General features: G+C 51.1%; 39 non-coding genes across 39 annotated transcripts; 11 read left to right on the top strand and 28 right to left on the bottom strand.

The window, feature by feature from the left end:
- Positions 1 to 655: 655 nt before the first annotated feature.
- trnae-cuc (transfer RNA glutamic acid (anticodon CUC)) lies at positions 656 to 727 on the top strand. Its single transcript has one exon. It is a non-coding gene; the product is annotated as a tRNA-Glu (tRNA).
- A 55-nt stretch (positions 728 to 782) lies between these two features.
- Positions 783 to 869, bottom strand: trnay-gua (transfer RNA tyrosine (anticodon GUA)). Its single transcript is given in 2 exon segments — positions 783 to 818; positions 833 to 869. It is a non-coding gene; the product is annotated as a tRNA-Tyr (tRNA).
- Positions 870 to 992: 123 nt separating this feature from the next.
- trnae-uuc (transfer RNA glutamic acid (anticodon UUC)) lies at positions 993 to 1,064 on the bottom strand. The gene has a single exon. It is a non-coding gene; the product is annotated as a tRNA-Glu (tRNA).
- Positions 1,065 to 1,538: 474 nt separating this feature from the next.
- Positions 1,539 to 1,611, bottom strand: trnar-acg (transfer RNA arginine (anticodon ACG)). Its single transcript has one exon. It is a non-coding gene; the product is annotated as a tRNA-Arg (tRNA).
- Positions 1,612 to 2,578: 967 nt separating this feature from the next.
- Positions 2,579 to 2,650, bottom strand: trnae-uuc (transfer RNA glutamic acid (anticodon UUC)). Its single transcript has one exon. It is a non-coding gene; the product is annotated as a tRNA-Glu (tRNA).
- Positions 2,651 to 3,125: 475 nt separating this feature from the next.
- Positions 3,126 to 3,198, bottom strand: trnar-acg (transfer RNA arginine (anticodon ACG)). Its single transcript has one exon. It is a non-coding gene; the product is annotated as a tRNA-Arg (tRNA).
- A 630-nt stretch (positions 3,199 to 3,828) lies between these two features.
- Positions 3,829 to 3,900, top strand: trnae-cuc (transfer RNA glutamic acid (anticodon CUC)). The gene has a single exon. It is a non-coding gene; the product is annotated as a tRNA-Glu (tRNA).
- A 55-nt stretch (positions 3,901 to 3,955) lies between these two features.
- Positions 3,956 to 4,042, bottom strand: trnay-gua (transfer RNA tyrosine (anticodon GUA)). The gene is given in 2 exon segments: positions 3,956 to 3,991; positions 4,006 to 4,042. It is a non-coding gene; the product is annotated as a tRNA-Tyr (tRNA).
- Positions 4,043 to 4,165: 123 nt separating this feature from the next.
- trnae-uuc (transfer RNA glutamic acid (anticodon UUC)) lies at positions 4,166 to 4,237 on the bottom strand. The gene has a single exon. It is a non-coding gene; the product is annotated as a tRNA-Glu (tRNA).
- Positions 4,238 to 4,713: 476 nt separating this feature from the next.
- trnar-acg (transfer RNA arginine (anticodon ACG)) lies at positions 4,714 to 4,786 on the bottom strand. The gene has a single exon. It is a non-coding gene; the product is annotated as a tRNA-Arg (tRNA).
- A 630-nt stretch (positions 4,787 to 5,416) lies between these two features.
- On the top strand, positions 5,417 to 5,488 carry trnae-cuc (transfer RNA glutamic acid (anticodon CUC)). Its single transcript has one exon. It is a non-coding gene; the product is annotated as a tRNA-Glu (tRNA).
- Positions 5,489 to 5,753: 265 nt separating this feature from the next.
- Positions 5,754 to 5,825, bottom strand: trnae-uuc (transfer RNA glutamic acid (anticodon UUC)). Its single transcript has one exon. It is a non-coding gene; the product is annotated as a tRNA-Glu (tRNA).
- A 1,514-nt stretch (positions 5,826 to 7,339) lies between these two features.
- Positions 7,340 to 7,411, bottom strand: trnae-uuc (transfer RNA glutamic acid (anticodon UUC)). Its single transcript has one exon. It is a non-coding gene; the product is annotated as a tRNA-Glu (tRNA).
- Positions 7,412 to 7,886: 475 nt separating this feature from the next.
- Positions 7,887 to 7,959, bottom strand: trnar-acg (transfer RNA arginine (anticodon ACG)). The gene has a single exon. It is a non-coding gene; the product is annotated as a tRNA-Arg (tRNA).
- Positions 7,960 to 8,589: 630 nt separating this feature from the next.
- On the top strand, positions 8,590 to 8,661 carry trnae-cuc (transfer RNA glutamic acid (anticodon CUC)). The gene has a single exon. It is a non-coding gene; the product is annotated as a tRNA-Glu (tRNA).
- Positions 8,662 to 8,716: 55 nt separating this feature from the next.
- Positions 8,717 to 8,803, bottom strand: trnay-gua (transfer RNA tyrosine (anticodon GUA)). The gene is given in 2 exon segments: positions 8,717 to 8,752; positions 8,767 to 8,803. It is a non-coding gene; the product is annotated as a tRNA-Tyr (tRNA).
- A 123-nt stretch (positions 8,804 to 8,926) lies between these two features.
- On the bottom strand, positions 8,927 to 8,998 carry trnae-uuc (transfer RNA glutamic acid (anticodon UUC)). Its single transcript has one exon. It is a non-coding gene; the product is annotated as a tRNA-Glu (tRNA).
- Positions 8,999 to 9,474: 476 nt separating this feature from the next.
- trnar-acg (transfer RNA arginine (anticodon ACG)) lies at positions 9,475 to 9,547 on the bottom strand. Its single transcript has one exon. It is a non-coding gene; the product is annotated as a tRNA-Arg (tRNA).
- Positions 9,548 to 10,177: 630 nt separating this feature from the next.
- On the top strand, positions 10,178 to 10,249 carry trnae-cuc (transfer RNA glutamic acid (anticodon CUC)). Its single transcript has one exon. It is a non-coding gene; the product is annotated as a tRNA-Glu (tRNA).
- Positions 10,250 to 10,514: 265 nt separating this feature from the next.
- Positions 10,515 to 10,586, bottom strand: trnae-uuc (transfer RNA glutamic acid (anticodon UUC)). The gene has a single exon. It is a non-coding gene; the product is annotated as a tRNA-Glu (tRNA).
- A 1,177-nt stretch (positions 10,587 to 11,763) lies between these two features.
- On the top strand, positions 11,764 to 11,835 carry trnae-cuc (transfer RNA glutamic acid (anticodon CUC)). Its single transcript has one exon. It is a non-coding gene; the product is annotated as a tRNA-Glu (tRNA).
- A 55-nt stretch (positions 11,836 to 11,890) lies between these two features.
- Positions 11,891 to 11,977, bottom strand: trnay-gua (transfer RNA tyrosine (anticodon GUA)). Its single transcript is given in 2 exon segments — positions 11,891 to 11,926; positions 11,941 to 11,977. It is a non-coding gene; the product is annotated as a tRNA-Tyr (tRNA).
- Positions 11,978 to 12,100: 123 nt separating this feature from the next.
- trnae-uuc (transfer RNA glutamic acid (anticodon UUC)) lies at positions 12,101 to 12,172 on the bottom strand. The gene has a single exon. It is a non-coding gene; the product is annotated as a tRNA-Glu (tRNA).
- Positions 12,173 to 12,646: 474 nt separating this feature from the next.
- Positions 12,647 to 12,719, bottom strand: trnar-acg (transfer RNA arginine (anticodon ACG)). Its single transcript has one exon. It is a non-coding gene; the product is annotated as a tRNA-Arg (tRNA).
- A 630-nt stretch (positions 12,720 to 13,349) lies between these two features.
- On the top strand, positions 13,350 to 13,421 carry trnae-cuc (transfer RNA glutamic acid (anticodon CUC)). The gene has a single exon. It is a non-coding gene; the product is annotated as a tRNA-Glu (tRNA).
- A 55-nt stretch (positions 13,422 to 13,476) lies between these two features.
- On the bottom strand, positions 13,477 to 13,563 carry trnay-gua (transfer RNA tyrosine (anticodon GUA)). The gene is given in 2 exon segments: positions 13,477 to 13,512; positions 13,527 to 13,563. It is a non-coding gene; the product is annotated as a tRNA-Tyr (tRNA).
- Positions 13,564 to 13,686: 123 nt separating this feature from the next.
- Positions 13,687 to 13,758, bottom strand: trnae-uuc (transfer RNA glutamic acid (anticodon UUC)). The gene has a single exon. It is a non-coding gene; the product is annotated as a tRNA-Glu (tRNA).
- A 476-nt stretch (positions 13,759 to 14,234) lies between these two features.
- trnar-acg (transfer RNA arginine (anticodon ACG)) lies at positions 14,235 to 14,307 on the bottom strand. Its single transcript has one exon. It is a non-coding gene; the product is annotated as a tRNA-Arg (tRNA).
- A 630-nt stretch (positions 14,308 to 14,937) lies between these two features.
- Positions 14,938 to 15,009, top strand: trnae-cuc (transfer RNA glutamic acid (anticodon CUC)). Its single transcript has one exon. It is a non-coding gene; the product is annotated as a tRNA-Glu (tRNA).
- A 55-nt stretch (positions 15,010 to 15,064) lies between these two features.
- trnay-gua (transfer RNA tyrosine (anticodon GUA)) lies at positions 15,065 to 15,151 on the bottom strand. Its single transcript is given in 2 exon segments — positions 15,065 to 15,100; positions 15,115 to 15,151. It is a non-coding gene; the product is annotated as a tRNA-Tyr (tRNA).
- Positions 15,152 to 15,274: 123 nt separating this feature from the next.
- trnae-uuc (transfer RNA glutamic acid (anticodon UUC)) lies at positions 15,275 to 15,346 on the bottom strand. Its single transcript has one exon. It is a non-coding gene; the product is annotated as a tRNA-Glu (tRNA).
- Positions 15,347 to 16,524: 1,178 nt separating this feature from the next.
- On the top strand, positions 16,525 to 16,596 carry trnae-cuc (transfer RNA glutamic acid (anticodon CUC)). Its single transcript has one exon. It is a non-coding gene; the product is annotated as a tRNA-Glu (tRNA).
- A 55-nt stretch (positions 16,597 to 16,651) lies between these two features.
- trnat-ugu (transfer RNA threonine (anticodon UGU)) lies at positions 16,652 to 16,739 on the bottom strand. The gene is given in 2 exon segments: positions 16,652 to 16,687; positions 16,703 to 16,739. It is a non-coding gene; the product is annotated as a tRNA-Thr (tRNA).
- A 123-nt stretch (positions 16,740 to 16,862) lies between these two features.
- On the bottom strand, positions 16,863 to 16,934 carry trnae-uuc (transfer RNA glutamic acid (anticodon UUC)). Its single transcript has one exon. It is a non-coding gene; the product is annotated as a tRNA-Glu (tRNA).
- Positions 16,935 to 17,408: 474 nt separating this feature from the next.
- Positions 17,409 to 17,481, bottom strand: trnar-acg (transfer RNA arginine (anticodon ACG)). The gene has a single exon. It is a non-coding gene; the product is annotated as a tRNA-Arg (tRNA).
- A 630-nt stretch (positions 17,482 to 18,111) lies between these two features.
- Positions 18,112 to 18,184, top strand: trnae-cuc (transfer RNA glutamic acid (anticodon CUC)). The gene has a single exon. It is a non-coding gene; the product is annotated as a tRNA-Glu (tRNA).
- Positions 18,185 to 19,696: 1,512 nt separating this feature from the next.
- On the top strand, positions 19,697 to 19,768 carry trnae-cuc (transfer RNA glutamic acid (anticodon CUC)). The gene has a single exon. It is a non-coding gene; the product is annotated as a tRNA-Glu (tRNA).
- A 55-nt stretch (positions 19,769 to 19,823) lies between these two features.
- trnay-gua (transfer RNA tyrosine (anticodon GUA)) lies at positions 19,824 to 19,910 on the bottom strand. Its single transcript is given in 2 exon segments — positions 19,824 to 19,859; positions 19,874 to 19,910. It is a non-coding gene; the product is annotated as a tRNA-Tyr (tRNA).
- A 123-nt stretch (positions 19,911 to 20,033) lies between these two features.
- trnae-uuc (transfer RNA glutamic acid (anticodon UUC)) lies at positions 20,034 to 20,105 on the bottom strand. Its single transcript has one exon. It is a non-coding gene; the product is annotated as a tRNA-Glu (tRNA).
- Positions 20,106 to 21,061: the final 956 nt, after the last annotated feature.

The raw sequence follows: 21,061 nt of genomic DNA, 5'->3' as shown, positions 1-21,061 counted from the left end.
AGGTGACAGGGAGCGCCACTGGCCCACCGGTGAGGCGCCCTGGTGTTTACACGCATCTTGGTGGTGTTTGCCTGGAGCGGGGCCTGTCGCAACATCAACTTTTTCTCATGCCATTAACAGGCCTGGAGCCAACGTAAGGAAGCGCTCCGATGAGGGGTCTGCTATGAAAAGCTTGAAGACGGAGGTGTCACATGTTAGGGATCTCTGTCTTCCTGGCGTGGCTAACGTAGCTGGGTAGCAAATTACTTTAAAACAGTGCAAGGCTGGCCGCTCAAAAAGCCAGGCATACCTCAGAGACGACGACACTCTGTGCTATGCGCTCTGTCAACCTGGAGCTCCTTCGCCAGATGCTCTGCAGAAGAAGGGCTGAAAACAAAAAGCGGAGTGAGTCAGGCACCTCTTGGCACTGAGAGCACGGCTGGGCTCTCCTTGTTGTCTTTTGCAAGCTGCTTTGATTGAATTGCAAGTTGCGATGTTGTTAGGATGTTCTCACAGAGCATGTGACAGTTTCTCAGTGGAAGAATTGTGATCCAGGGTCAGAGACTCTCTCCTCTCCAAGAGGAAAAGGCTAGCCATAGCGGTTTTGCTTGAGAAATTGCAGCAAAATCTGGTAGAGGCCCACAGGAAGGCTTGAGGAGACAGACTGAACAGCCCTTCCCTGGTGGTCTAGTGGTTAGGATTCGGCGCTCTCACCGCCGCGGCCCGGGTTCGATTCCCGGTCAGGGCACGTTCCTTTTGCCCTCCAGCGCGGCCAAGAAAATGTTTGAGTGTGAAAAGTGACCTCCTTCGAGCCGGAGTCGAACCAGCGACCTAAGGATTGCCAACGTTCCACCTACAGTCCTCCGCTCTACCAGCTGAGCTATCGAAGGTATGCAGGGAAAGAGAAGAACCTCAACCTATCAGGTTGCTGCAGCTCCACTGCTGGCTAAAAGCGATTCAGTAATAGACAGAAGCTCTGGCTGTTCGATAAGGGGAGCAAAGACAAGCCAAACTTCCCATACCGGGAGTCGAACCCAGGCCGCCTGGGTGAAAACCAGGAATCCTGACCGCTAGACCATATGGGAAAGCCCGCAAACGCCGGTCAGGCTTGTGTGCCATTTTTCATGCGTGTGGCCAGTACAAGGGCAGGGTTATGTTAGGCCCTTTGGCATTCAGTGTGTGACCGTCGCCTTTAAGAATATGGCAATGTTCCGAAGGGATTGTTTACTGAATTCACTTGTACCAGACTCGATGGAGGGAGATGTCATTTGTCTCTCCCAGGGGGTGCAGCTCTCTCCCATTCTTGTGTTCGCATAAAAAGATACTATAAACTGGTCATTAAAGCAAGGTCCCCGTGACAGTGCTTATGCGATGCATTTGAAAGCACGCACGGTATTGTATGGTAGGCGCTATCTAGCTGACAAAACGGCCTATGGTTGGACTGTCAGTTTACAAGAAAAAAAAACTAACCATTCCAATACCAATAGTCAAAAACTATGGGCTAATAAAACAAGCTAATAAAACTGCTGTAGGCTGATAGCGAAGCAAAAGAGGCAGATCGAGCCAGCCAGGAGTCGAACCTAGAATCTTCTGATCCGTAGTCAGACGCGTTATCCATTGCGCCACTGGCCCACCGATGAGGCGCCCTGGTGTTTACACGCATCTTGGTGGTGTTTGCCTGGAGCGGGGCCTGTCGCAACATCAACTTTTTCTCATGCCATTAACAGGCCTGGAGCCAACGTAAGGAAGCGCTCCAAAGAGGGGTCTGCTATGAAAAGCTTGAAGACGGAGGCGTCACATGTTAGGGATCTCTGTCTTCCTGGCGTGGCTAACGTAGCTGGGTAGCAAATTACTTTAAAACAGTGCAAGGCTGGCCGCTCAAAAAGCCAGGCATACCTCAGAGACGACGACACTCTGTGCTATGCGCTCTGTCAACCTCGAGCTCCTTCGCCAGATGCTCTGCAGAAGAAGGGCTGAAAACAAAAAGCGGAGTGAGTCAGGCACCTCTTGGCACTAAGAGCACGGCTGGGCACTCCTTGTTGTCTTTTGCAAGCTGCTTTGATTGAATTGCAAGTTGCGATGTTGTTAGGATGTTCTCACAGAGCATGTGACAGTTTCTCAGTGGAAGAACTGTGATCCAGGGTCAGAGACTCTCTCCTCTCCAAGAGGAAAAGGCTAGCCTTAGCGGTTTTGCTTGAGAAATTGCAGCAAAATCTGGTCGAGGCCCACAGGCAGGCTTGAGGAGACAGGCTGAACAGCCCTTCCCTGGTGGTCTAGTGGTTAGGATTCGGCGCTCTCACCGCAGCGGCCCGGGTTCGACTACCGGTCAGGGAACGTTCCTTTTGCCCTCCAGCGCGGCCAAGAAAATGTTTGAGTGTGAAAAGTGACCTCCTTCGAGCCGGAGTTGAACCAGCGACCTAAGGATTGCCAACGTTCCACCTACAGTCCTCCGCTCTACCAGCTGAGCTATCAAAGGTATGCAGGGAAAGAGAAGAACCTCAACCTATCAGGTTGCTGCAGCTCCACTGCTGGCTAAAAGCGATTCAGTAATAGACAGAAGCTCTGGCTGTTCGATAAGGGGAGCAAAGACAAGCCAAACTTCCCATACCGGGAGTCGAACCCGGGCCGCCTGGGTGAAAACCAGGAATCCTGACCGCTAGACCATATGGGAAAGCCCGCAAACGCCGGTCAGGCTTGTGTGCCATTTTTCATGCGTGTGGCCAGTACAAGGGCAGGGTTATGTTAGGCCCTTTGGCATTCAGTGTGTGACCGTCGCCTTTAAGAATATGGCAATGTTCCGAAGGGATTGTTTACTGAATTCACTTGTACCAGACTCGATGGAGGGAGATGTCATTTGTCTCTCCCAGGGGGTGCAGCTCTCTCCCATTCTTGTGTTCGCATAAAAAGATACTATAAACTGGTCATTAAAGCAAGGTCCCCGTGACAGTGCTTATGCGATGCATTTGAAAGCACGCACGGTATTGTATGGTAGGTGCTATCTAGCTGACAAAACGGCCTATGGTTGGACTGTCAGTTTACAAGAAAAAAAAAACTAACCATTCCAATACCAATAGTCAAAAACTATGGGCTAATAAAACAAGCTAATAAAACTGCTGTAGGCTGATAGCGAAGCAAAAGAGGCAGATCGAGCCAGCCAGGAGTCGAACCTAGAATCTTCTGATCCGTAGTCAGACGCGTTATCCATTGCGCCACTGGCCCACCGGTCAGGCGCCCTGGTGTTTACACGCATCTTGGTGGTGTTCGCCTGGAGCGGGGCCTGTCGCAACATCAACTTTTTCTCATGCCATTAACAGGCCTGGAGCCAACGTAAGGAAGCGCTCCGATGAGGGGTCTGCTATGAAAAGCTTGAAGACGGAGGCGTCACATGTTAGGGATCTCTGTCTTCCTGGCGTGGCTAACGTAGCTGGGTAGCAAATTACTTTAAAACAGTGCAAGGCTGGCCGCTCAAAAAGCCAGGCATACCTCAGAGACGACGACACTCTGTGCTATGCGCTCTGTCAACCTGGAGCTCCTTCGCCAGATGCTCTGCAGAAGAAGGGCTGAAAACAAAAAGCGGAGTGAGTCAGGCACCTCTTGGCACTGAGAGCACGGCTGGGCTCTCCTTGTTGTCTTTTGCAAGCTGCTTTGATTGAATTGCAAGTTGCGGTGTTGTTAGGATGTTCTCACGGAGCATGTGACAGTTTCTCAGTGGAAGAACTGTGATCCAGGGTCAGAGACTCTCTCCTCTCCAAGAGGAAAAGGCTAGCCTTAGCGGTTTTGCTTGAGAAATTGCAGCAAAATCTGGTAGAGGCCGACAGGCAGGCTTGAGGAGACAGGCTGAACAGCCCTTCCCTGGTGGTCTAGTGGTTAGGATTCGGCGCTCTCACCGCCGCGGCCCGGGTTCGATTCCCGGTCAGGGAACGTTCCTTTTGCCCTCCAGCGCGGCCAAGAAAATGTTTGAGTGTGAAAAGTGACCTCCTTCGAGCCGGAGTCGAACCAGCGACCTAAGGATTGCCAACGTTCCACCTACAGTCCTCCGCTCTACCAGCTGAGCTATCGAAGGTATGCAGGGAAAGAGAAGAACCTCAACCTATCAGGTTGCTGCAGCTCCACTGCTGGCTAAAAGCGATTCAGTAATAGACAGAAGCTCTGGCTGTTCGATAAGGGGAGCAAAGACAAGCCAAACTTCCCATACCGGGAGTCGAACCCGGGCCGCCTGGGTGAAAACCAGGAATCCTGACCGCTAGACCATATGGGAAAGCCCGCAAACGCCGGTCAGGCTTGTGTGCCATTTTTCATGCGTGTGGCCAGTACAAGGGCAGGGTTATGTTAGGCCCTTTGGCATTCAGTGTGTGACCGTCGCCTTTAAGAATATGGCAATGTTCCGAAGGGATTGTTTACTGAATTCACTTGTACCAGACTCGATGGAGGGAGATGTCATTTGTCTCTCCCAGGGGGTGCAGCTCTCTCCCATTCTTGTGTTCGCATAAAAAGATACTATAAACTGGTCATTAAAGCAAGGTCCCCGTGACAGTGCTTATGCGATGCATTTGAAAGCACGCACGGTATTGTATGGTAGGTGCTATCTAGCTGACAAAACGGCCTATGGTTGGACTGTCAGTTTACAAGAAAAAAAAAAACTAACCATTCCAATACCAATAGTCAAAAACTATGGGCTAATAAAACAAACTAATAAAACTGCTGTAGGCTGATAGCGAAGCAAAAGAGGCAGATCGAGCCAGCCAGGAGTCGAACCTAGAATCTTTTGATCCGTAGTCAGACGCGTTATCCATTGCGCCACTGGCCCACCGGTCAGGCGCCCTGGTGTTTACACGCATCTTGGTGGTGTTCGCCTGGAGCGGGGCCTGTCGCAACATCAACTTTTTCTCATGCCATTAACAGGCCTGGAGCCAACGTAAGGAAGCGCTCCGATGAGGGGTCTGCTATGAAAAGCTTGAAGACGGAGGCGTCACATGTTAGGGATCTCTGTCTTCCTGGCGTGGCTAACGTAGCTGGGTAGCAAATTACTTTAAAACAGTGCAAGGCTGGCCGCTCAAAAAGCCAGGCATACCTCAGAGACGACGACACTCTGTGCTATGCGCTCTGTCAACCTCGAGCTCCTTCGCCAGATGCTCTGCAGAAGAAGGGCTGAAAACAAAAAGCGGAGTGAGTCAGGCACCTCTTGGCACTGAGAGCACGGCTGGGCTCTCCTTGTTGTCTTTTGCAAGCTGCTTTGATTGAATTGCAAGTTGCGGTGTTGTTAGGATGTTCTCACGGAGCATGTGACAGTTTCTCAGTGGAAGAACTGTGATCCAGGGTCAGAGACTCTCTCCTCTCCAAGAGGAAAAGGCTAGCCTTAGCGGTTTTGCTTGAGAAATTGCAGCAAAATCTGGTAGAGGCCCACAGGCAGGCTTGAGGAGACAGGCTGAACAGCCCTACCCTGGTGGTCTAGTGGTTAGGATTCGGCGCTCTCACCGCCGCGGCCCGGGTTCGATTCCCGGTCAGGGAACGTTCCTTTTGCCCTCCAGCGCGGCCAAGAAAATGTTTGAGTGTGAAAAGTGACCTCCTTCGAGCCGGAGTTGAACCAGCGACCTAAGGATTGCCAACGTTCCACCTACAGTCCTCCGCTCTACCAGCTGAGCTATCGAAGGTATGCAGGGAAAGAGAAGAACCTCAACCTATCAGGTTGCTGCAGCTCCACTGCTGGCTAAAAGCGATTCAGTAATAGACAGAAGCTCTGGCTGTTCGATAAGGGGAGCAAAGACAAGCCAAACTTCCCATACCGGGAGTCGAACCCGGGCCGCCTGGGTGAAAACCAGGAATCCTGACCGCTAGACCATATGGGAAAGCCCGCAAAAGCCGGTCAGGCTTGTGTGCCATTTTTCATGCGTGTGGCCAGTACAAGGGCAGGGTTATGTTAGGCCCTTTGGCATTCAGTGTGTGACCGTCGCCTTTAAGAATATGGCAATGTTCCGAAGGGATTGTTTACTGAATTCACTTGTACCAGACTCGATGGAGGGAGATGTCATTTGTCTCTCCCAGGGGGTGCAGCTCTCTCCCATTCTTGTGTTCGCATAAAAAGATACTATAAACTGGTCATTAAAGCAAGGTCCCCGTGACAGTGCTTATGCGATGCATTTGAAAGCACGCACGGTATTGTATGGTAGGCGCTATCTAGCTGACAAAACGGCCTATGGTTGGACTGTCAGTTTACAAGAAAAAAAAACTAACCATTCCAATACCAATAGTCAAAAACTATGGGCTAATAAAACAAGCTAATAAAACTGCTGTAGGCTGATAGCGAAGCAAAAGAGGCAGATCGAGCCAGCCAGGAGTCGAACCTAGAATCTTCTGATCCGTAGTGAGACGCGTTATCCATTGCGCCACTGGCCCACTGGTGAGGCGCCCTGGTGTTTACACGCATCTTGGTGGTGTTTGCCTGGAGCGGGGCCTGTCGCAACATCAACTTTTTCTCATGCCATTAACAGGCCTGGAGCCAACGTAAGGAAGCGCTCCGATGAGGGGTCTGCTATGAAAAGCTTGAAGACGGAGGTGTCACATGTTAGGGATCTCTGTCTTCCTGGCGTGGCTAACGTAGCTGGGTAGCAAATTACTTTAAAACAGTGCAAGGCTGGCCGCTCAAAAAGCCAGGCATACCTCAGAGACGACGACACTCTGTGCTATGCGCTCTGTCAACCTCGAGCTCCTTCGCCAGATGCTCTGCAGAAGAAGGGCTGAAAACAAAAAGCGGAGTGAGTCAGGCACCTCTTGGCACTAAGAGCACGGCTGGGCACTCCTTGTTGTCTTTTGCAAGCTGCTTTGATTGAATTGCAAGTTGCGATGTTGTTAGGATGTTCTCACAGAGCATGTGACAGTTTCTCAGTGGAAGAACTGTGATCCAGGGTCAGAGACTCTCTCCTCTCCAAGAGGAAAAGGCTAGCCTTAGCGGTTTTGCTTGAGAAATTGCAGCAAAATCTGGTAGAGGCCCACAGGCAGGCTTGAGGAGACAGGCTGAACAGCCCTTCCCTGGTGGTCTAGTGGTTAGGATTCGGCGCTCTCACCGCAGCGGCCCGGGTTCGACTACCGGTCAGGGAACGTTCCTTTTGCCCTCCAGCGCGGCCAAGAAAATGTTTGAGTGTGAGAAGTGACCTCCTTCGAGCCGGAGTTGAACCAGCGACCTAAGGATTGCCAACGTTCCACCTACAGTCCTCCGCTCTACCAGCTGAGCTATCAAAGGTATGCAGGGAAAGAGAAGAACCTCAACCTATCAGGTTGCTGCAGCTCCACTGCTGGCTAAAAGCGATTCAGTAATAGACAGAAGCTCTGGCTGTTCGATAAGGGGAGCAAAGACAAGCCAAACTTCCCATACCGGGAGTCGAACCCGGGCCGCCTGGGTGAAAACCAGGAATCCTGACCGCTAGACCATATGGGAAAGCCCGCAAACGCCGGTCAGGCTTGTGTGCCATTTTTCATGCGTGTGGCCAGTACAAGGGCAGGGTTATGTTAGGCCCTTTGGCATTCAGTGTGTGACCGTCGCCTTTAAGAATATGGCAATGTTCCGAAGGGATTGTTTACTGAATTCACTTGTACCAGACTCGATGGAGGGAGATGTCATTTGTCTCTCCCAGGGGGTGCAGCTCTCTCCCATTCTTGTGTTCGCATAAAAAGATACTATAAACTGGTCATTAAAGCAAGGTCCCCGTGACAGTGCTTATGCGATGCATTTGAAAGCACGCACGGTATTGTATGGTAGGTGCTATCTAGCTGACAAAACGGCCTATGGTTGGACTGTCAGTTTACAAGAAAAAAAAAACTAACCATTCCAATACCAATAGTCAAAAACTATGGGCTAATAAAACAAGCTAATAAAACTGCTGTAGGCTGATAGCGAAGCAAAAGAGGCAGATCGAGCCAGCCAGGAGTCGAACCTAGAATCTTCTGATCCGTAGTCAGACGCGTTATCCATTGCGCCACTGGCCCACCGGTCAGGCGCCCTGGTGTTTACACGCATCTTGGTGGTGTTCGCCTGGAGCGGGGCCTGTCGCAACATCAACTTTTTCTCATGCCATTAACAGGCCTGGAGCCAACGTAAGGAAGCGCTCCGATGAGGGGTCTGCTATGAAAAGCTTGAAGACGGAGGCGTCACATGTTAGGGATCTCTGTCTTCCTGGCGTGGCTAACGTAGCTGGGTAGCAAATTACTTTAAAACAGTGCAAGGCTGGCCGCTCAAAAAGCCAGGCATACCTCAGAGACGACGACACTCTGTGCTATGCGCTCTGTCAACCTGGAGCTCCTTCGCCAGATGCTCTGCAGAAGAAGGGCTGAAAACAAAAAGCGGAGTGAGTCAGGCACCTCTTGGCACTGAGAGCACGGCTGGGCTCTCCTTGTTGTCTTTTGCAAGCTGCTTTGATTGAATTGCAAGTTGCGGTGTTGTTAGGATGTTCTCACGGAGCATGTGACAGTTTCTCAGTGGAAGAACTGTGATCCAGGGTCAGAGACTCTCTCCTCTCCAAGAGGAAAAGGCTAGCCTTAGCGGTTTTGCTTGAGAAATTGCAGCAAAATCTGGTAGAGGCCGACAGGCAGGCTTGAGGAGACAGGCTGAACAGCCCTTCCCTGGTGGTCTAGTGGTTAGGATTCGGCGCTCTCACCGCCGCGGCCCGGGTTCGATTCCCGGTCAGGGAACGTTCCTTTTGCCCTCCAGCGCGGCCAAGAAAATGTTTGAGTGTGAAAAGTGACCTCCTTCGAGCCGGAGTCGAACCAGCGACCTAAGGATTGCCAACGTTCCACCTACAGTCCTCCGCTCTACCAGCTGAGCTATCGAAGGTATGCAGGGAAAGAGAAGAACCTCAACCTATCAGGTTGCTGCAGCTCCACTGCTGGCTAAAAGCGATTCAGTAATAGACAGAAGCTCTGGCTGTTCGATAAGGGGAGCAAAGACAAGCCAAACTTCCCATACCGGGAGTCGAACCCGGGCCGCCTGGGTGAAAACCAGGAATCCTGACCGCTAGACCATATGGGAAAGCCCGCAAACGCCGGTCAGGCTTGTGTGCCATTTTTCATGCGTGTGGCCAGTACAAGGGCAGGGTTATGTTAGGCCCTTTGGCATTCAGTGTGTGACCGTCGCCTTTAAGAATATGGCAATGTTCCGAAGGGATTGTTTACTGAATTCACTTGTACCAGACTCGATGGAGGGAGATGTCATTTGTCTCTCCCAGGGGGTGCAGCTCTCTCCCATTCTTGTGTTCGCATAAAAAGATACTATAAACTGGTCATTAAAGCAAGGTCCCCGTGACAGTGCTTATGCGATGCATTTGAAAGCACGCACGGTATTGTATGGTAGGTGCTATCTAGCTGACAAAACGGCCTATGGTTGGACTGTCAGTTTACAAGAAAAAAAAAAACTAACCATTCCAATACCAATAGTCAAAAACTATGGGCTAATAAAACAAACTAATAAAACTGCTGTAGGCTGATAGCGAAGCAAAAGAGGCAGATCGAGCCAGCCAGGAGTCGAACCTAGAATCTTTTGATCCGTAGTCAGACGCGTTATCCATTGCGCCACTGGCCCACCGGTCAGGCGCCCTGGTGTTTACACGCATCTTGGTGGTGTTCGCCTGGAGCGGGGCCTGTCGCAACATCAACTTTTTCTCATGCCATTAACAGGCCTGGAGCCAACGTAAGGAAGCGCTCCGATGAGGGGTCTGCTATGAAAAGCTTGAAGACGGAGGCGTCACATGTTAGGGATCTCTGTCTTCCTGGCGTGGCTAACGTAGCTGGGTAGCAAATTACTTTAAAACAGTGCAAGGCTGGCCGCTCAAAAAGCCAGGCATACCTCAGAGACGACGACACTCTGTGCTATGCGCTCTGTCAACCTCGAGCTCCTTCGCCAGATGCTCTGCAGAAGAAGGGCTGAAAACAAAAAGCGGAGTGAGTCAGGCACCTCTTGGCACTGAGAGCACGGCTGGGCTCTCCTTGTTGTCTTTTGCAAGCTGCTTTGATTGAATTGCAAGTTGCGGTGTTGTTAGGATGTTCTCACGGAGCATGTGACAGTTTCTCAGTGGAAGAACTGTGATCCAGGGTCAGAGACTCTCTCCTCTCCAAGAGGAAAAGGCTAGCCTTAGCGGTTTTGCTTGAGAAATTGCAGCAAAATCTGGTAGAGGCCCACAGGCAGGCTTGAGGAGACAGGCTGAACAGCCCTTCCCTGGTGGTCTAGTGGTTAGGATTCGGCGCTCTCACCGCCGCGGCCCGGGTTCGATTCCCGGTCAGGGAACGTTCCTTTTGCCCTCCAGCGCGGCCAAGAAAATGTTTGAGTGTGAAAAGTGACCTCCTTCGAGCCGGAGTTGAACCAGCGACCTAAGGATTGCCAACGTTCCACCTACAGTCCTCCGCTCTACCAGCTGAGCTATCGAAGGTATGCAGGGAAAGAGAAGAACCTCAACCTATCAGGTTGCTGCAGCTCCACTGCTGGCTAAAAGCGATTCAGTAATAGACAGAAGCTCTGGCTGTTCGATAAGGGGAGCAAAGACAAGCCAAACTTCCCATACCGGGAGTCGAACCCGGGCCGCCTGGGTGAAAACCAGGAATCCTGACCGCTAGACCATATGGGAAAGCCCGCAAAAGCCGGTCAGGCTTGTGTGCCATTTTTCATGCGTGTGGCCAGTACAAGGGCAGGGTTATGTTAGGCCCTTTGGCATTCAGTGTGTGACCGTCGCCTTTAAGAATATGGCAATGTTCCGAAGGGATTGTTTACTGAATTCACTTGTACCAGACTCGATGGAGGGAGATGTCATTTGTCTCTCCCAGGGGGTGCAGCTCTCTCCCATTCTTGTGTTCGCATAAAAAGATACTATAAACTGGTCATTAAAGCAAGGTCCCCGTGACAGTGCTTATGCGATGCATTTGAAAGCACGCACGGTATTGTATGGTAGGCGCTATCTAGCTGACAAAACGGCCTATGGTTGGACTGTCAGTTTACAAGAAAAAAAAACTAACCATTCCAATACCAATAGTCAAAAACTATGGGCTAATAAAACAAGCTAATAAAACTGCTGTAGGCTGATAGCGAAGCAAAAGAGGCAGATCGAGCCAGCCAGGAGTCGAACCTAGAATCTTCTGATCCGTAGTGAGACGCGTTATCCATTGCGCCACTGGCCCACTGGTGAGGCGCCCTGGTGTTTACACGCATCTTGGTGGTGTTTGCCTGGAGCGGGGCCTGTCGCAACATCAACTTTTTCTCATGCCATTAACAGGCCTGGAGCCAACGTAAGGAAGCGCTCCGATGAGGGGTCTGCTATGAAAAGCTTGAAGACGGAGGTGTCACATGTTAGGGATCTCTGTCTTCCTGGCGTGGCTAACGTAGCTGGGTAGCAAATTACTTTAAAACAGTGCAAGGCTGGCCGCTCAAAAAGCCAGGCATACCTCAGAGACGACGACACTCTGTGCTATGCGCTCTGTCAACCTGGAGCTCCTTCGCCAGATGCTCTGCAGAAGAAGGGCTGAAAACAAAAAGCGGAGTGAGTCAGGCACCTCTTGGCACTGAGAGCACGGCTGGGCTCTCCTTGTTGTCTTTTGCAAGCTGCTTTGATTGAATTGCAAGTTGCGATGTTGTTAGGATGTTCTCACAGAGCATGTGACAGTTTCTCAGTGGAAGAACTGTGATCCAGGGTCAGAGACTCTCTCCTCTCCAAGAGGAAAAGGCTAGCCATAGCGGTTTTGCTTGAGAAATTGCAGCAAAATCTGGTAGAGGCCCACAGGAAGGCTTGAGGAGACAGACTGAACAGCCCTTCCCTGGTGGTCTAGTGGTTAGGATTCGGCGCTCTCACCGCCGCGGCCCGGGTTCGATTCCCGGTCAGGGAACGTTCCTTTTACCCTCCAGCGCGGCCAAGAAAATGTTTGAGTGTGAAAAGTGACCTCCTTCGAGCCGGAGTCGAACCAGCGACCTAAGGATTGCCAACGTTCCACCTACAGTCCTCCGCTCTACCAGCTGAGCTATCGAAGGTATGCAGGGAAAGAGAAGAACCTCAACCTATCAGGTTGCTGCAGCTCCACTGCTGGCTAAAAGCGATTCAGTAATAGACAGAAGCTCTGGCTGTTCGATAAGGGGAGCAAAGACAAGCCAAACTTCCCATACCGGGAGTCGAACCCAGGCCGCCTGGGTGAAAACCAGGAATCCTGACCGCTAGACCATATGGGAAAGCCCGCAAACGCCGGTCAGGCTTGTGTGCCATTTTTCATGCGTGTGGCCAGTACAAGGGCAGGGTTATGTTAGGCCCTTTGGCATTCAGTGTGTGACCGTCGCCTTTAAGAATATGGCAATGTTCCGAAGGGATTGTTTACTGAATTCACTTGTACCAGACTCGATGGAGGGAGATGTCATTTGTCTCTCCCAGGGGGTGCAGCTCTCTCCCATTCTTGTGTTCGCATAAAAAGATACTATAAACTGGTCATTAAAGCAAGGTCCCCGTGACAGTGCTTATGCGATGCATTTGAAAGCACGCACGGTATTGTATGGTAGGCGCTATCTAGCTGACAAAACGGCCTATGGTTGGACTGTCAGTTTACAAGAAAAAAAAACTAACCATTCCAATACCAATAGTCAAAAACGATGGGCTAATAAAACAAGCTAATAAAACTGCTGTAGGCTGATAGCGAAGCAAAAGAGGCAGATCGAGCCAGCCAGGAGTCGAACCTAGAATCTTCTGATCCGTAGTCAGACGCGTTATCCATTGCGCCACTGGCCCACCGGTGAGGCGCCCTGGTGTTTACACGCATCTTGGTGGTGTTTGCCTGGAGCGAGGCCTGTCGCAACATCAACTTTTTCTCATGCCATTAACAGGCCTGGAGCCAACGTAAGGAAGCGCTCCAAAGAGGGGTCTGCTATGAAAAGCTTGAAGACTGAGGCGTCACATGTTAGGGATCTCTGTCTTCCTGGCGTGGCTAACGTAGCTGGGTAGCAAATTACTTTAAAACAGTGCAAGGCTGGCCGCTCAAAAAGCCAGGCATACCTCAGAGACGACGACACTCTGTGCTATGCGCTCTGTCAACCTCGAGCTCCTTCGCCAGATGCTCTGCAGAAGAAGGGCTGAAAACAAAAAGCGGAGTGAGTCAGGCACCTCTTGGCACTGAGAGCACGGCTGGGCTCTTCTTGTTGTCTTTTGCAAGCTGCTTTGATTGAATTGCAAGTTGCGATGTTGTTAGGATGTTCTCACAGAGCATGTGACAGTTTCTCAGTGGAAGAACTGTGATCCAGGGTCAGAGACTCTCTCCTCTCCAAGAGGAAAAGGCTAGCCTTAGCGGTTTTGCTTGAGAAATTGCAGCAAAATCTGGTAGAGGCCCACAGGCAGGCTTGAGGAGACAGGCTGAACAGCCCTTCCCTGGTGGTCTAGTGGTTAGGATTCGGCGCTCTCACCGCCGCGGCCCGGGTTCGATTCCCGGTCAGGGAACGTTCCTTTTGCCCTCCAGCGCGGCCAAGAAAATGTTTGAGTGTGAAAAGTGACCTCCTTCGAGCCGGAGTCGAACCAGCGACCTAAGGATTGCCAACGTTCCACCTACAGTCCTCCGCTCTACCAGCTGAGCTATCGAAGGTATGCAGGGAAAGAGAAGAACCTCAACCTATCAGGTTGCTGCAGCTCCACTGCTGGCTAAAAGCGATTCAGTAATAGACAGAAGCTCTGGCTGTTCGATAAGGGGAGCAAAGACAAGCCAAACTTCCCATACCGGGAGTCGAACCCGGGCCGCCTGGGTGAAAACCAGGAATCCTGACCGCTAGACCATATGGGAAAGCCCGCAAACGCCGGTCAGGCTTGTGTGCCATTTTTCATGCGTGTGGCCAGTACAAGGGCAGGGTTATGTTAGGCCCTTTGGCATTCAGTGTGTGACCGTCGCCTTTAAGAATATGGCAATGTTCCGAAGGGATTGTTTACTGAATTCACTTGTACCAGACTCGATGGAGGGAGATGTCATTTGTCTCTCCCAGGGGGTGCAGCTCTCTCCCATTCTTGTGTTCGCATAAAAAGATACTATAAACTGGTCATTAAAGCAAGGTCCCCGTGACAGTGCTTATGCGATGCATTTGAAAGCACGCACGGTATTGTATGGTAGGTGCTATCTAGCTGACAAAACGGCCTATGGTTGGACTGTCAGTTTACAAGAAAAAAAAAAACTAACCATTCCAATACCAATAGTCAAAAACTATGGGCTAATAAAACAAACTAATAAAACTGCTGTAGGCTGATAGCGAAGCAAAAGAGGCAGATCGAGCCAGCCAGGAGTCGAACCTAGAATCTTCTGATCCGTAGTCAGACGCGTTATCCATTGCGCCACTGGCCCACCGGTCAGGCGCCCTGGTGTTTACACGCATCTTGGTGGTGTTCGCCTGGAGCGGGGCCTGTCGCAACATCAACTTTTTCTCATGCCATTAACAGGCCTGGAGCCAACGTAAGGAAGCGCTCCGATGAGGGGTCTGCTATGAAAAGCTTGAAGACGGAGGCGTCACATGTTAGGGATCTCTGTCTTCCTGGCGTGGCTAACGTAGCTGGGTAGCAAATTACTTTAAAACAGTGCAAGGCTGGCCGCTCAAAAAGCCAGGCATACCTCAGAGACGACGACACTCTGTGCTATGCGCTCTGTCAACCTCGAGCTCCTTCGCCAGATGCTCTGCAGAAGAAGGGCTGAAAACAAAAAGCGGAGTGAGTCAGGCACCTCTTGGCACTGAGAGCACGGCTGGGCTCTCCTTGTTGTCTTTTGCAAGCTGCTTTGATTGAATTGCAAGTTGCGGTGTTGTTAGGATGTTCTCACGGAGCATGTGACAGTTTCTCAGTGGAAGAACTGTGATCCAGGGTCAGAGACTCTCTCCTCTCCAAGAGGAAAAGGCTAGCCTTAGCGGTTTTGCTTGAGAAATTGCAGCAAAATCTGGTAGAGGCCGACAGGCAGGCTTGAGGAGACAGGCTGAACAGCCCTTCCCTGGTGGTCTAGTGGTTAGGATTCGGCGCTCTCACCGCCGCGGCCCGGGTTCGATTCCCGGTCAGGGAACGTTCCTTTTGCCCTCCAGCGCGGCCAAGAAAATGTTTGAGTGTGAAAAGTGACCTCCTTCGAGCCGGAGTCGAACCAGCGACCTAAGGATTGCCAACGTTCCACCTACAGTCCTCCGCTCTACCAGCTGAGCTATCGAAGGTATGCAGGGAAAGAGAAGAACCTCAACCTATCAGGTTGCTGCAGCTCCACTGCTGGCTAAAAGCGATTCAGTAATAGACAGAAGCTCTGGCTGTTCGATAAGGGGAGCAAAGACAAGCCAAACTTCCCATACCGGGAGTCGAACCCGGGCCGCCTGGGTGAAAACCAGGAATCCTGACCGCTAGACCATATGGGAAAGCCCGCAAACGCCGGTCAGGCTTGTGTGCCATTTTTCATGCGTGTGGCCAGTACAAGGGCAGGGTTATGTTAGGCCCTTTGGCATTCAGTGTGTGACCGTCGCCTTTAAGAATATGGCAATGTTCGAAGGGATTGTTTACTGAATTCACTTGTACCAGACTCGATGGAGGGAGATGTCATTTGTCTCTCCCAGGGGGTGCAGCTCTCTCCCATTCTTGTGTTCGCATAAAAAGATACTATAAACTGGTCATTAAAGCAAGGTCCCCGTGACAGTGCTTATGCGATGCATTTGAAAGCACGCACGGTATTGTATGGTAGGTGCTATCTAGCTGACAAAACGGCCTATGGTTGGACTGTCAGTTTACAAGAAAAAAAAAAACTAACCATTCCAATACCAATAGTCAAAAACTATGGGCTAATAAAACAAACTAATAAAACTGCTGTAGGCTGATAGCGAAGCAAAAGAGGCAGATCGAGCCAGCCAGGAGCCGTACCTAGAATCTTCTGATCCGTAGTCAGACGCGTTATCCATTGCGCCACTGGCCCACCGGTCAGGCGGCCTGGTGTTTACACGCATCTTGGTGGTGTTCGCCTGGAGCGGGGCCTGTCGCAACATCAACTTTTTCTCATGCCATTAACAGGCCTGGAGCCAACGTAAGGAAGCGCTCCGATGAGGGGTCTGCTATGAAAAGCTTGAAGACGGAGGCGTCACATGTTAGGGATCTCTGTCTTCCTGGCGTGGCTAACGTAGCTGGGTAGCAAATTACTTTAAAACAGTGCAAGGCTGGCCGCTCAAAAAACCAGGCATACCTCAGAGACGACGACACTCTGTGCTATGCGCTCTGTCAACCTCGAGCTCCTTCGCCAGATGCTCTGCAGAAGAAGGGCTGAAAACAAAAAGCGGAGTGAGTCAGGCACCTCTTGGCACTGAGAGCACGGCTGGGCTCTCCTTGTTGTCTTTTGCAAGCTGCTTTGATTGAATTGCAAGTTGCGGTGTTGTTAGGATGTTCTCACGGAGCATGTGACCGTTTCTCAGTGGAAGAACTGTGATCCAGGGTCAGAGACTCTCTCCTCTCCAAGAGGAAAAGGCTAGCCTTAGCGGTTTTGCTTGAGAAATTGCAGCAAAATCTGGTAGAGGCCCACAGGCAGGCTTGAGGAGACAGGCTGAACAGCCCTTCCCTGGTGGTCTAGTGGTTAGGATTCGGCGCTCTCACCGCCGCGGCCCGGGTTCGATTCCCGGTCAGGGAACGTTCCTTTTGCCCTCCAGCGCGGCCAAGAAAATGTTTGAGTGTGAAAAGTGACCTCCTTCGAGCCGGAGTCGAACCAGCGACCTAAGGATTGCCAACGTTCCACCTACACGTCCTCCGCTCTACCAGCTGAGCTATCGAAGGTATGCAGGGAAAGAGAAGAACCTCAACCTATCAGGTTGCTGCAGCTCCACTGCTGGCTAAAAGCGATTCAGTAATAGACAGAAGCTCTGGCTGTTCGATAAGGGGAGCAAAGACAAGCCAAACTTCCCATACCGGGAGTCGAACCCGGGCCGCCTGGGTGAAAACCAGGAATCCTGACCGCTAGACCATATGGGAAAGCCCGCAAACGCCGGTCAGGCTTGTGTGCCATTTTTCATGCGTGTGGCCAGTACAAGGGCAGGGTTATGTTAGGCCCTTTGGCATTCAGTGTGTGACCGTCGCCTTTAGGAATATGGCAATGTTCCGAAGGGATTGTTTACTGAATTCACTTGTACCAGACTCGATGGAGGGAGATGTCATTTGTCTCTCCCAGGGGGTGCAGCTCTCTCCCATTCTTGTGTTCGCATAAAAATATACTATAAACTGGTCATTAAAGCAAGGTCCCCGTGACAGTGCTTATGCGATGCATTTGAAAGCACGCACGGTATTGTATGGTAGGCGCTATCTAGCTGACAAAACGGCCTATGGTTGGACTGTCAGTTTACAAGAAAAAAAAACTAACCATTCCAATACCAATAGTCAAAAACTATGGGCTAATAAAACAAGCTAATAAAACTGCTGTAGGCTGATAGCGAAGCAAAAGAGGCAGATCGAGCCAGCCAGGAGTCGAACCTAGAATCTTCTGATCCGTAGTCAGACGCGTTATCCATTGCGCCACTGGCCCACCGATGAGGCGCCCTGGTGTTTACACGCATCTTGGTGGTGTTTGCCTGGAGCGGGGCCTGTCGCAACATCAACTTTTTCTCATGCCATTAACAGGCCTGGAGCCAACGTAAGGAAGCGCTCCAAAGAGGGGTCTGCTATGAAAAGCTTGAAGACGGAGGCGTCACATGTTAGGGATCTCTGTCTTCCTGGCGTGGCTAACGTAGCTGGGTAGCAAATTACTTTAAAACAGTGCAAGGCTGGCCGCTCAAAAAGCCAGGCATACCTCAGAGACGACGACACTCTGTGCTATGCGCTCTGTCAACCTCGAGCTCCTTCGCCAGATGCTCTGCAGAAGAAGGGCTGAAAACAAAAAGCGGAGTGAGTCAGGCACCTCTTGGCACTAAGAGCACGGCTGGGCTCTCCTTGTTGTCTTTTGCAAGCTGCTTTGATTGAATTGCAAGTTGCGATGTTGTTAGGATGTTCTCACAGAGCATGTGACAGTTTCTCAGTGGAAGAACTGTGATCCAGGGTCAGAGACTCTCTCCTCTCCAAGAGGAAAAGGCTAGCCTTAGCGGTTTTGCTTGAGAAATTGCAGCAAAATCTGGTAGAGGCCCACAGGCAGGCTTGAGGAGACAGGCTGAACAGCCCTTCCCTGGTGGTCTAGTGGTTAGGATTCGGCGCTCTCACCGCCGCGGCCCGGGGTTCGATTCCCGGTCAGGGAATGTTCCTTTTGCCCTCCAGCGCGGCCAAGAAAATGTTTGAGTGTGAAAAGTGACCTCCTTCGAGCCGGAGTTGAACCAGCGACCTAAGGATTGCCAACGTTCCACCTACAGTCCTCCGCTCTACCAGCTGAGCTATCGAAGGTATGCAGGGAAAGAGAAGAACCTCAACCTATCAGGTTGCTGCAGCTCCACTGCTGGCTAAAAGCGATTCAGTAATAGACAGAAGCTCTGGCTGTTCGATAAGGGGAGCAAAGACAAGCCAAACTTCCCATACCGGAGTCGAACCCGGGCCGCCTGGGTGAAAACCAGGAATCCTGACCGCTAGACCATATGGGAAAGCCCGCAAACGCCGGTCAGGCTTGTGTGCCATTTTTCATGCGTGTGGCCAGTACAAGGGCAGGGTTATGTTAGGCCCTTTGGCATTCAGTGTGTGACCGTCGCCTTTAAGAATATGGCAATGTTCCGAAGGGATTGTTTACTGAATTCACTTGTACCAGACTCGATGGAGGGAGATGTCATTTGTCTCTCCCAGGGGGTGCAGCTCTCTCCCATTCTTGTGTTCGCATAAAAAGATACTATAAACTGGTCATTAAAGCAAGGTCCCCGTGACAGTGCTTATGCGATGCATTTGAAAGCACGCACGGTATTGTATGGTAGGTGCTATCTAGCTGACAAAACGGCCTATGGTTGGACTGTCAGTTTACAAGAAAAAAAAAACTAACCATTCCAATACCAATAGTCAAAAACTATGGGCTAATAAAACAAACTAATAAAACTGCTGTAGGCTGATAGCGAAGCAAAAGAGGCAGATCGAGCCAGCCAGGAGCCGAACCTAGAATCTTCTGATCCGTAGTCAGACGCGTTATTCATTGCGCCACTGGCCCACCGGTCAGGCGGCCTGGTGTTTACACGCATCTTGGTGGTGTTCGCCTGGAGCGGGGCCTGTCGCAACATCAACTTTTTCTCATGCCATTAACAGGCCTGGAGCCAACGTAAGGAAGCGCTCCGATGAGGGGTCTGCTATGAAAAGCTTGATGACGGAGGCGTCACATGTTAGGGATCTCTGTCTTCCTGGCGTGGCTAACGTAGCTGGGTAGCAAATTACTTTAAAACAGTGCAAGGCTGGCCGCTCAAAAAACCAGGCATACCTCAGAGACGACGACACTGTGCTATGCGCTCTGTCAACCTCGAGCTCCTTCGCCAGATGCTCTGCAGAAGAAGGGCTGAAAACAAAAAGCGGAGTGAGTCAGGCACCTCTTGGCACTGAGAGCACGGCTGGGCTCTCCTTGTTGTCTTTTGCAAGCTGCTTTGATTGAATTGCAAGTTGCGGTGTTGTTAGGATGTTCTCACGGAGCATGTGACAGTTTCTCAGTGGAAGAACTGTGATCCAGGGTCAGAGACTCTCTCCTCTCCAAGAGGAAAAGGCTAGCCTTAGCGGTTTTGCTTGAGAAATTGCAGCAAAATCTGGTAGAGGCCGACAGGCAGGCTTGAGGAGACAGGCTGAACAGCCCTTCCCTGGTGGTCTAGTGGTTAGGATTCGGCGCTCTCACCGCCGCGGCCCGGGTTCGATTCCCGGTCAGGGAACGTTCCTTTTGCCCTCCAGCGCGGCCAAGAAAATGTTTGAGTGTGAAAAGTGACCTCCTTCGAGCCGGAGTCGAACCAGCGACCTAAGGATTGCCAACGTTCCACCTACAGTCCTCCGCTCTACCAGCTGAGCTATCGAAGGTATGCAGGGAAAGAGAAGAACCTCAACCTATCAGGTTGCTGCAGCTCCACTGCTGGCTAAAAGCGATTCAGTAATAGACAGAAGCTCTGGCTGTTCGATAAGGGGAGCAAAGACAAGCCAAACTTCCCATACCGGGAGTCGAACCCGGGCCGCCTGGGTGAAAACCAGGAATCCTGACCGCTAGACCATATGGGAAAGCCCGCAAACGCCGGTCAGGCTTGTGTGCCATTTTTCATGCGTGTGGCCAGTACAAGGGCAGGGTTATGTTAGGCCCTTTGGCATTCAGTGTGTGACCGTCGCCTTTAAGAATATGGCAATGTTCGAAGGGATTGTTTACTGAATTCACTTGTACCAGACTCGATGGAGGGAGATGTCATTTGTCTCTCCCAGGGGGTGCAGCTCTCTCCCATTCTTGTGTTCGCATAAAAAGATACTATAAACTGGTCATTAAAGCAAGGTCCCCGTGACAGTGCTTATGCGATGCATTTGAAAGCACGCACGGTATTGTATGGTAGGTGCTATCTAGCTGACAAAACGGCCTATGGTTGGACTGTCAGTTTACAAGAAAAAAAAAAACTAACCATTCCAATACCAATAGTCAAAAACTATGGGCTAATAAAACAAACTAATAAAACTGCTGTAGGCTGATAGCGAAGCAAAAGAGGCAGATCGAGCCAGCCAGGAGCCGTACCTAGAATCTTCTGATCCGTAGTCAGACGCGTTATCCATTGCGCCACTGGCCCACCGGTCAGGCGGCCTGGTGTTTACACGCATCTTGGTGGTGTTCGCCTGGAGCGGGGCCTGTCGCAACATCAACTTTTTCTCATGCCATTAACAGGCCTGGAGCCAACGTAAGGAAGCGCTCCGATGAGGGGTCTGCTATGAAAAGCTTGAAGACGGAGGCGTCACATGTTAGGGATCTCTGTCTTCCTGGCGTGGCTAACGTAGCTGGGTAGCAAATTACTTTAAAACAGTGCAAGGCTGGCCGCTCAAAAAACCAGGCATACCTCAGAGACGACGACACTCTGTGCTATGCGCTCTGTCAACCTCGAGCTCCTTCGCCAGATGCTCTGCAGAAGAAGGGCTGAAAACAAAAAGCGGAGTGAGTCAGGCACCTCTTGGCACTGAGAGCACGGCTGGGCTCTCCTTGT

Source organism: Pseudorasbora parva, chromosome 22, assembly GCF_024679245.1.
Source record: "Pseudorasbora parva isolate DD20220531a chromosome 22, ASM2467924v1, whole genome shotgun sequence".
NCBI classification, from domain to species: Eukaryota; Metazoa; Chordata; class Actinopteri; order Cypriniformes; family Gobionidae; genus Pseudorasbora; species Pseudorasbora parva.
The sequence above is the reverse complement of the archived record's forward strand: the minus strand, read 5'-3'. Positions and strand labels throughout refer to the sequence as shown.